Source organism: Petaurus breviceps, unplaced genomic scaffold, assembly GCF_028583685.1.
Source record: "Petaurus breviceps papuanus isolate PSGF00001 unplaced genomic scaffold, PetGlider_PUasm1.0 38, whole genome shotgun sequence".
Lineage (NCBI taxonomy): Eukaryota > Metazoa > Chordata > Mammalia > Diprotodontia > Petauridae > Petaurus > Petaurus breviceps.
The window spans coordinates 9,098,952-9,109,608 of NW_027186304.1; positions in this window are offsets into that span (position 1 = coordinate 9,098,952).

The following is a 10,657-nucleotide window of genomic DNA, read 5'->3' on the forward strand; positions in this document are numbered from 1 at the left end:
ACTATGATATTCCTAGGAGTTTTTCTCATAGGATCTCCTTTAAGTGGTGATTGATGGATTTTTTCTTTTTCTGCTTTCCCTTTTGTTCTAATGCTTCAGGACAATTTTTAAAAATTATTTCTTGTATTATTGTATCAAGATTCCTTTTTTTGTCATAACTTTCAGTTAGTCCAATTATTTTTATATTTTCTCTTCATGATATATTCTCCAAATCTGTCGCTTTTTATAAGAATTTCTACTTTCTCTTTGATTTTTTTCAAAATTCATATTTTGTTTAATCATTTCTTGATCTCTTATAATTTCCCTGGATTCACTTTGCCCAATTCTAATTTTCAAAGTATAATTTTCTTCCTTGAGATTCTGGATCTCCTTTTCTAATTGGTTGGCTTTCCTTTCATATCCTTCTTGTTTTTCTGGTATTATTCTTTTTTTTAAGTTTGTCCTCCATCTCTGTCATTTGATTTTTAAAGTCTTTTTTAATATCTTCTATGAATTCTTTTTGAGCAGGGGTTCATTTGATGTTATTTGTGTGTGTGGGGGGGGGTTCTTTACATCAATATTCTCTTCTGAAGATGGACCCCAGTCATGGTTGGATTCTTTCTCCTTCACCTGTGCATTTTGTGTGTGTGTGTGTGTGTGTGTGTGTGTGTGTGTGTGTGTGGTAACAGCTTAATTTTTGTAATCACCTCTAGCCCTAGGATATGGAAAAAGGTGCTTCTTGCCCCAAATCTTCAATTCTACCCTCTAACCTAGAACCAAAGTCAAACCTCAAGCATCCTGTAAGTGCTCACAGCCAGGACCTTTCTGCCCCACTACTTCTGCTCTCACATGGCTTGTGCTGGTTCCTTCTCACCTCCCCCCCCTCGCCCAATAGCTCTTTGTAGGATGTATGGGTCTGGCCTTCCTTGTCAGCAGAGATTCCCTCTATCTTCCCAGATTCAGACACCCAATTCCCCTCACTGTTCTGGAGGCAAAAGTTCCTGTGACTGAGGCTAACACAACTTCTCAAACCAACTAACCCAGGGCTTACCACTTGTTGTTAAAATGGAACCTAACCTGGAGGTGTTTACTCTTCACAGAGACCAAACTTGGTCCTGGAATTTTTCTTCAGATCTTCTCAAATTGTCCCAGGAAGACTCCAATTTTGCCCCTATTCTTATTTATCTCCACCCATATTTTGTTCGCCTTAAAGTGCTATTTTAACTCTTTTGTGGAGGAAAATCTTGGAATTTTCTGACCTGCACTGCCATCTTCCCAAAGGCTCATTACTTTCAAGATTTAAATCCCTCCTTTTGCAGAAAACCTTTCACAGTTTCCCTGGATGCTAGTTTCTTCCCCTTCTGGGGTTACTTTCCATCAATTCTGTACATATCTAGTTATAAAAATGTTTTTTTTCCATTTAAATGTAAGCCCCTTAAGGGCAAGACCTGCTTTGCTTTGCTTTTTAATCCCAGTGCCTAGTAAAATACCTGCCAGTTAGTGAGTGACTAATAAATGCTTATCTGTTGAATGCCTGCTCTCTTCTCTTTTGGGAAGAATTATGACTATAATTGTTTTTACCCAATCTCGTGGTACCTTTCCTGTTTTCCTTGCTCTTTCTAATAGAACTGACAATGGCTAAACAATTAGAGTTTCAGTTCTTTCAGTATCTGGAGATGTAATTCCTTTGGGCCTGGTACCTTGAATTCCTTTGTTTCCTTTATTATTCTAGATATCCACTCTTGTGCTCATTTTTTCCTGTCATTTTGAGGAAAAGGGGCATTGTTCTTGGCAGAGAAAATAGGATCGAAATAATGACTTAGTAGATCTGCCTTCCTTCTATTAGAGGTTGTTATTATCCCATTTGCACCAAGCAAAGGTGCTCTCTTTTTTGACCTTTTTTCTCCTAATATTGCTTTTATTTTGTCATTGTTGACTTTAGTTTAGCTTACCATCCTAAGTTCATTCTGAGCTTTAGCATCCCTGATACTTTTTACAGAATTTTTCTGTGTCCATATGTACCTCTATTACCTGGTTTTTATTCCATCTTCTTTTTGTACATGCCTTTTAAAAATCTAAGGTGGTTGGTGAGTTCCCTGTGCATCTACTTTGGTCTCTTGAGATAAATCCCATTTCCTTCTTATTAGAATTGTTTCCCTTTCTATGGTCAGCATTTCATTTTTCAGCATCTCTGATCTCTTTTGGACTGACTTTCCTTGTATCATTTTAGTTCATAGGATCTTATCTTTGCCTTGAATCCTTTGAACTCTCCTTTCTAAAATGTTAGGGTTTAAGTAAGGCTATACCCTGATTTCTTCTTCTCTTTCATAAACTCTAGGATTAGTAACTTCTACCCCAGAAACTGATTCCTTCTTGGTAGTAAAAATCAGATAAAGAATAGCATTTCCTTTTGCTGTTTCTTCCATCTTTTGAAGGATGAAATTATCATTAAGGTAAGTTGAAACCCCCAAAATTGAAAACCCCCAAAAGCCCCTGACATCATGCCTCTATGCCAGGTTTATGATGTATTTCCCAATCTCACACATGTCCTTTTTCTGTCCAACTGGCCTTTGGTATACTCTAATGACAAAATCACTGTTTCCATTCACCTTTACCCAAATATTCATTTCAAACGTGAACAATTGTCCTGTTTTATACCTCTACATTACCTTTCATATCTATTCTTACCTCTCTAAACTTATGACCACTATCCTAGTTAAGGCTAATATTACCTCCTGGCTGGAAGATTGTAATAGTACCCTAATAGATCTCTGATCTACTTTTGATAGTTTTATGGAACTAGATTCTCAGGAATGCACATAACAATTCTCAGCAATGTGGTTTTAACTATAGACTATCTCTTCTTAGAGAGATAGCAGCATCACAGCTGATATACTGAGCCTGAAGTCAAGAACACCTGAGCTCAAATTTAACCTCTGAGACTTACTGGTTATGTGACCCTAGTCAAGTTACCTAACCCTTGTCTGCCTCAGTTTCTTACTTGTAAAATAGAGATAATAATAACACCTACCCTACTGCTTTGCTGTAGGGATCAAATGAAATATTACTGGTACAAGGCACTTAGCACAATGCCTAATACAAAGTAGCAGCTATATAAATATTTATTCCCTTCCCTTGTTTCTAAGGGCTAATCTACATGGGAAAAGGGTGGTTAAGTCTTCAGAGTCAGAAGCACAACTGGGTAAGGAACGAAACATGGCTAACCTGAGCATATCCTCCAAATAGAAACCCCTGGAAGGAATTCACCAATGGGAGAAGAGGAACTCCTCCCGTCTCTTTTTCTTTGCACTGTTTGTCTTTCATTCCTGGAATGCTCATCAACTTTGCCTCAAAGAATCCCTATTTCCTTTAAGACATGGCTCAAACACTGCCTTCTACATGAAACCTTTCTTGAAGCCCCTGACTGGTAGTACCCTCTTACTGTTAACTTTGTTGTTGTCTAGTCATTTGTCAGTGTTTTTCCTCAAAGATATTGATAAAAAGATGCAATAAATATTCTAATTGTCTGTGGCTCAGCATTATCCTTAGCTTTTGTTCCTCTTTTTTGGGGGGTGGGGAGTCCCATATTAGTGATTTCATCAGTATAAGAGACTTCTAATGTGGAAACTCCTTTTATGGTGTAGATCAGTTGGTGAACTAGCATTTATTAAACACTGGTGGAATTGAGGAGATTAGAACAGCAAGCAGTACTGGGAATTGAGCTGAACCTCACTGACTTCATCTTGTGACTCTGGAACTAGCTCGGTCCCTTTCTATTTGATCATGGGTCTAGCCCAATCTCTGTCCTGTTAGAAAACTTTATCCAGTTGTGGGAATTGTGAATAAACTTTATTGCAGTGCTTGAGAATGAGAAGATAGACCACCCCAACCTGATGTTTAGAGACCCTTAACCAAGGACCTAACTTATGCTGACCAGAAACCTGCTCAAATGTGAAGATTGATGCAAAGAATTTTCTCACAATTATACATCTCCAGCAACCCATACTTCTTACCTGAGAACTGACCCTATACTAATCAATCAGCTATTGCTTCCATGTTCCTTGGATTGAATATAGACATTTTGCAGGGGGTGGGGTGGGGAGTGGGACACCTCTTTCTCTGATTTCAGGGAATTGCTCTTCAAACTTGGAAATTCCCTAATCTTTCCTCCAATTATAAATCAGATTTCCTAATGTTGTTTCTTGGTTAATTGTTTCCTTTCAGTTAATTGCTTTTATTTGATTAATTGTTTTTAATGTATAAAATTCTGTCTCTCTGTGTGAGGTCAGTGCCAAAGCTGAGCAAGGTTCTGATTTGTTGGGCAGTTGGCATGCATTACTTAATAAATTTATGTGCTTGGAAGCTCAAACCCTATGTTTCCTCAGTCATTTTATCTTTCACCCACTACAGTACCTACTATGTAGTAGGTATTTTGCTAAGTGCTGGGGATACAATGAAAGGTCAAACAAACAAACAAAACTGTCTCTACTTTCAAGGATCTCAGCAACTTATTTGTAACTTCCAGTTTTAGAGAGTTGTCTGGAGGCTTTTTTGTTGTTCAGTCATTTCAGTCATGTCTGACTTTTTATGCCCTCATTGGGGGTTTTACTGGCAAATACACTGGAGTAGTTTACCATGTATCTCTTCAGTTCATTTTTCAATGAGGAAAACAAACAGACTAAGTGACTTGTCCAGGGTCACATAGCTAGTAAGTGTCTGAGTCCAAATTTAAACTCAGGTCTTCCTGAATCCAAACCCTGTGCTCTATCCACTGTATCACCTACCTGCCCTTGTCTGGGGGCAATGAGAGGCAAAGTGACTTGCCCCAATGGTTACTCCCTTAGTATATGTCAGAGGCAGAATCTTAACTTTCTGACTCAAGCCTTCTTGATTTCAACCCACTATTCTACTCCATCTTTTAAAAAATGTTATTCTTTTAAATATTTTGCCATAAATTTGCTTCTAAGATTCACTTCAAATGAACTCTTGGGTGTGTTGCCATATTTAGCTTTCATCACCATCTTCCCACCTCATTTATGTTTCTAGAATTTCTCTGTTGGTCTGCTTATCAATCTTTGTCCTTGCCTGATATTAATTCATGTGATATCCACCACTAATTCCTTTAGTGATGTATTAATATAGAGCAATCTATAAAGAATGTTAAAGTAATAACAAAATAGGATAAATACATTGTATTGAATTTTTAAATCATATTTTTGGCATTCATTTCTTTTTTAAGATAAGTCGTATAGAATAAAAATGTAAGGTCATGTCCCTTTCTTTTGTCATCAGTTACTTACTGACAAGGGTGGAAAAGGGATATTTGTACGAGAAACAGAGAAAAGAAGCTTGAGGAGAAATAGTTTTGAGAGGAACTGAGTGAAAACAGTCCCTTAGAAGCAAAAGGTACTGACTAATGATAAAGGTGGTTACAGTGCATTGCTTCTAACATCTATTTTACACAGGAAAGTTTTCGGGATTTTAAAGTTTATTGCAAGGAAGGTCTAAATCAGAAAACTGTTGGTGAGCTTTGAGATACAATTCACTGTATGATATATTAATTACTTGTGTCATACCTGACAGCTATGTGAATTTGGGATTTCTCAATTAAATATAGCTGTAGATTTCTCTACTTGGAGCCCAGATTTGACATAAACCAGAAGAAAGGCTGCTTATAGAACCAGTGATAGAATCTGGAAGAAGAAAAAACAAGAGGGAGGTTCCAGAAGCCAACAGAGCTGAGAAGGAAGCAGAAGCAACTCCTGTGAACTGAGCACAGCTAAGACCACATAAATAAAAGTAGTAGACTTTGCCATTGAGGCTGGTAGCTCAATTGATTGGGGAAAAAAAGGTCTAATTAGGGGAGCTGATTAGAGAGAGAAGAATCCTCTGCTGAACGAAGTGCTGTCTAAAGACTCTCTTGCCCCTTACTACAATCGACAGCTTGAGAAGGTGAAACCTCTCGTAGTTTTATTATATATTTATATGTAAGAATTATCCTTTATCATTCAAGAGAGGGAAGCCTAGAGTACAGATATTAATAGCTTTGCAGATCCTACACTGAAGGAGGATCTTTCACCAAACCACTATACTATTGTGTCAGTGAAAAGCCTAGATAGTCTGGATTTTAAGCTATTTTTTCCTAAAAGTGATTTTTTTCTTCAGTGCCCTAAAAGTGGCAAAGAAGAGGTTTGAGTCTGGCAGTATTGGTCCCCCCCAGGAGGTGATGTACAGTGCTAATTGTCCTTTAAAGAGATCAAGAACATCATGACCTGTAGTCCAGGGTTGTGAATCACCACAGGCTCCTGGGTTTCCCTTCTCATATACCTCTTTGATAAGTTTTTATAAGTTTGGTTTTACTTTCTTGCATTCATACTATGTACATTGGTTTATTGATGTATAAATACATTTGCATTTGTCTTCTTTTAGTATGTGTTTCAATATTAAGAGCATTCTGACTGATTAGTTTGCATGTGAATCATATTAGTAGGGGTTCAGGAGCTGTGGTGATAAGTAACAAATATATAGTTTATTTGTTTGTTTTCCCAGCAAGGTTCGTTACCTCTAGGTCTCTGAGAGTGAGAAGTGAGAGTTGCAGATAGAGTTTTTAATCACCAAAGTAACCCCTACACCCATAAGAGTTAGTTGTAATATTGTATCCCTCCTGAGGAACCACCCCCAATCTGTAGCACTAATGTTAAGAGAGTCCTACTTAGTTAAAAAAGAGAGAGCCTAAAGAGAACTGGAAGATTTGGGGCAATGCTTTACTCATTCTATGTATGTATGTATACTGTATTATGTATCCATATGTGCATAAACACATGCAATATTTTTCTTCACAAAATTAGGTTTCTTATTGTAGGTAGTACAGTGAGAATTTTGCTAAATTTGGAGCCAAAGAATCTGGGACTCAAATCTTGACTTCCTAATAGCCAGTGCAAGCTTGGGCAAAGATGCTTAATTTCTGGTATTAGTTTCCTCATCAGCAAAATGAGGGGGTTAGATTAGATGACATCTCAGAATCTTTCCAGCTCTAAAATCTCTGATCCTATTTTAAGTATGACGGGTTCTTTTGTGTTATATTGAAGTAATTATTTCTGGTTCCAAGTCATGATAAAAAAGGATTAACATAATCAGACTTGTCTGAGCTCTTAAAAATAAAATTTATGCTACATCCCAATATGTCATTGATATGCAATCTGAGCAAGGATTTATGCTTCAATTGTCAGAGTCCAGATAAATTCCAGGAATGTCTAAGTATAGAATATACTTTTTGGATAGATCTGCCTAGAAGACAACCTTAACTTTAAAAAAAATAGGTTTTTAAATTAATAAGATTTTTAGGAGTGATATATTTCTATGTCTTCTTAAATTCAGTGATGACACAGATGTTCTATTATTACATTTTTATTATGTCTGTCCTGATTATATGTTGAATGTTACTGCTTTATTAAAAAAATACATTTACTGATAAATATGACACTCATTGGCTCTGTATGTAGCCCTCGGGCTCTGAGTGAAGAATCATTTTCAGTTATAAAGGAACTTTCCAGTTTTATGTCATATCGATGTATGAATTGTACAAATAGTTTTATCCAATTAAATTCTGTTTATGTTGTATCATAGTCTTTTGTACCATGTAGAGAATCATTTTGCAATTCCAAAGGCGACATGCAGGATAGTACTGAAATTAATGTATTGAATTGATTATATCCCTTTAAAAAATAAGTTGTACACAATAGAACTTTGTGGTTTCATATACAATCTTCCTTTTTTACTCCTCATGCTCATGTTTTATTGATATTAGTCAAGTTCAGAATCACAAAAAGCATTTTAAAAGCTATGAAAATTCAGACATGGAAAAGGACAGGTTCAGGAGATCAGGGAAGATTCATGGAGGAGTAATCTTTTAACAAGGGCTTGCAAGGTGGGGCTTCAGCAGTTAAGAGATGCAAGGAAGATGGCATATCATGCATAGAGAACTGTGGGGGAGAAGGGAAGGGATAGTACTAGCAAAGCATAGTTAGTGTCTATACATTATCCCTACTCTCTCAGAACCAGGTGTTCTATAAATCATCTCAAGATTTCAAGATACACTGAAAGATTTGGGATGGCTTTTTCTCTACTGCCATTGACTTGAACTCGCAGTGGCTATATTCCCACCACTGTTATGGTGCCAGCAACTAGCACCGCATTTCCATTTAACTACGTAACATTGATTAGCTGATTAGTGTAATCAAAAAAGATATTTACTTCAAAAACACATCCAGGACAACTAATTTCCTCAGCATTTATTGGACATATGCTCCCTATACTATCTTAGTCTCTGTAGAGTGAAGGCTCAAATTAGTTCAGTTTCTGCATAACATTAATCCCACAAAGTTTAAGTCAGAAGTCAGCATTTCTGCTAGATGAGCTCTCATCATCACTTCAGGTCTAAAGGGAATCCAAAGATTCTCCCAAAAATTACTCCCTTGCTTCTCAGCACATCAATGCTAGGCTAACTGCAACTCTTAGCCTGGGCTCTGAATCACTGTCATTTGTTCTCTCACCCATTCAAACCTCTCAAGGTTTGAAACTCCACTCCCTGTACTGAGTGCCATGAGTGAAGGAGTCACTAAGGTGCCCCCAGAAGCAAAGCAGTGGATAAAGAGTCAGATCTGAAGTTAGGAAATGAGGAAGGAAGACCTGAGTGCAAATCTGACCTCGGACTCTAACTAGCTGTGTGGCAAATCATTTCACCTCTGTTTGCCTCAGTTACTCATCAGCACCTACATCTGAGGATCATTGTGAAGATCAGGTGAGATAACAATTGTAAAGTGCTTAACACAATGCCTGACACATATTAAGTGCTATAAAAATGTTAGCTATTGTTATTTTTATTATTATATGTCTGCAGCCAATCAAAGAACCCCGTCTTCAGTACTTGGTTAGCTGACTGGAGCCAGTTACTGAATGTTTAAGAACGCTCCACAATCTGTCTTTCCAAGGCATTTCTTTTTTTTCTTTTTTCTTTTTTTGAGGGAGGAAGGTAGGGCAGTTGGGGCTAAGTGACTTGCCCACGGTCACATGGCTAGTAAGTGTTGTGTCTGAGGCCACATTTGAACTCAGGTCCTCCTGACTCCAGGGCAGGTGCTCTATTCACTATGGTGCCTAGCTGCCCACAAGGCACTTCTTTACACATCATTTTGATTCTCCTGGAAGCAGGTCTCCCTGCATAAAGAGGCTATGTCAGATAGTCTATGCATGTAAGCACCAGATTCCTATTACACATACTTAGGAAACTCAGGTAGTTTAACCTGGTTGGAATGTAATGTACATGATGAGGAGTCAGGTGAAATAAGAGTGGAAAGATACAGCAGAGTCAAGTCACAGAGTGATTTGAATATGGCATTAGGAAGTTTGGGGATTTTATACTGTAAGGAATGGGGCTATAGAAAACAATTGGAAATACTTGTCTGGAACTTCAGAGACATCTAGGATGAGATACAAGTCAGGAAAATAAAAGTGCACATTAACCTAAAAGGATTTGCCTATGCAGAGAATGATTATCATCATATCATAAAGGACAAATACTATAAGACCAGTACTTTCCAAATACACAGTAAGGATTATGCAACATTAAGGGGGGGGGAAGCATCATGATCTTAAGTTTAGCAATAATTTTTTATTCTATTCTGCTTCTTAAACAAACAAAATCTGAGGGCATATAATTTAGACTGTACAACTTTGTGTAGAAACACAGCAAACTGTTGTGGGAATGGGAATTTAAGATCTTTCCTTCCTGCAGGCCCTTTGATAGGCTTAAATGACTCTGAGAACCTTCCTTGATTTGAAAATATGCTCTGCCACCTAATAGGCTGAATGTGGTCACATGGAGCCTGTGGCTGGAGGCTTGTTTTTCAGGAATGCCCACACCTTGGTGCTTTGTGATTGGGCAGTGGGTCAAGAGGGCTGTGACATTCTCTGACCCAGGAGAAGGCTATATATACCCTGATGTGAGGCTTTGCTTTGAGGCTCACTTTGAAAAGTGTTGTGTGATTTGGCCAGATGAGACTCTGGGCAGTCGTTGAGCCCCCAGCTTTGAAAACCCAGATGTTGGTGCTTCCCTCTCTGAGTAGGTATGGATGTACTGGTCAGACAGCGGGAAGCCTGTCTGCTGATCTGTTTCTCTGTCTTTTTGTAACTTCTGCTTGTAGCTTGTTTGTGTTCTCTGAAGTTAGGAGTGCTGACCTTTTCCCCCTGAACTAGAGAAATGACATGTGTTTGATTAAAACAAAATTGTTAACCCATTTTGAGTTGCTTTCCTATAAAAAAGCAGATCTAAGAACCTGTGTTGGCAGCCACCCTGGGTATGCTAGGGTGCTTGCTGCTACAACTGTTGATTCACAATCAGTGTCAGTGACCCAAAATAAGCCTCCCAGATAGATTTATGTCTGCAGATGTTTGTTCATCAATGGTCTGGATGACAGAATAGAAAGCACATTGAATAATAAGGCTGGTTATAATTCCTTGATAAAGATCAAAGGGATATGGGGGGCTACCTGGTAGAATAGTGAATAGAGCATGGCCCTGGAGTCAGGAGGACCTGAGTTCAAAGCTGGCCTCAGACATTTAACACTTTCTAACCATGTGACCTTGGGCAAGTCACTTAACCCCAATTGCCCTCCAAAAAGCA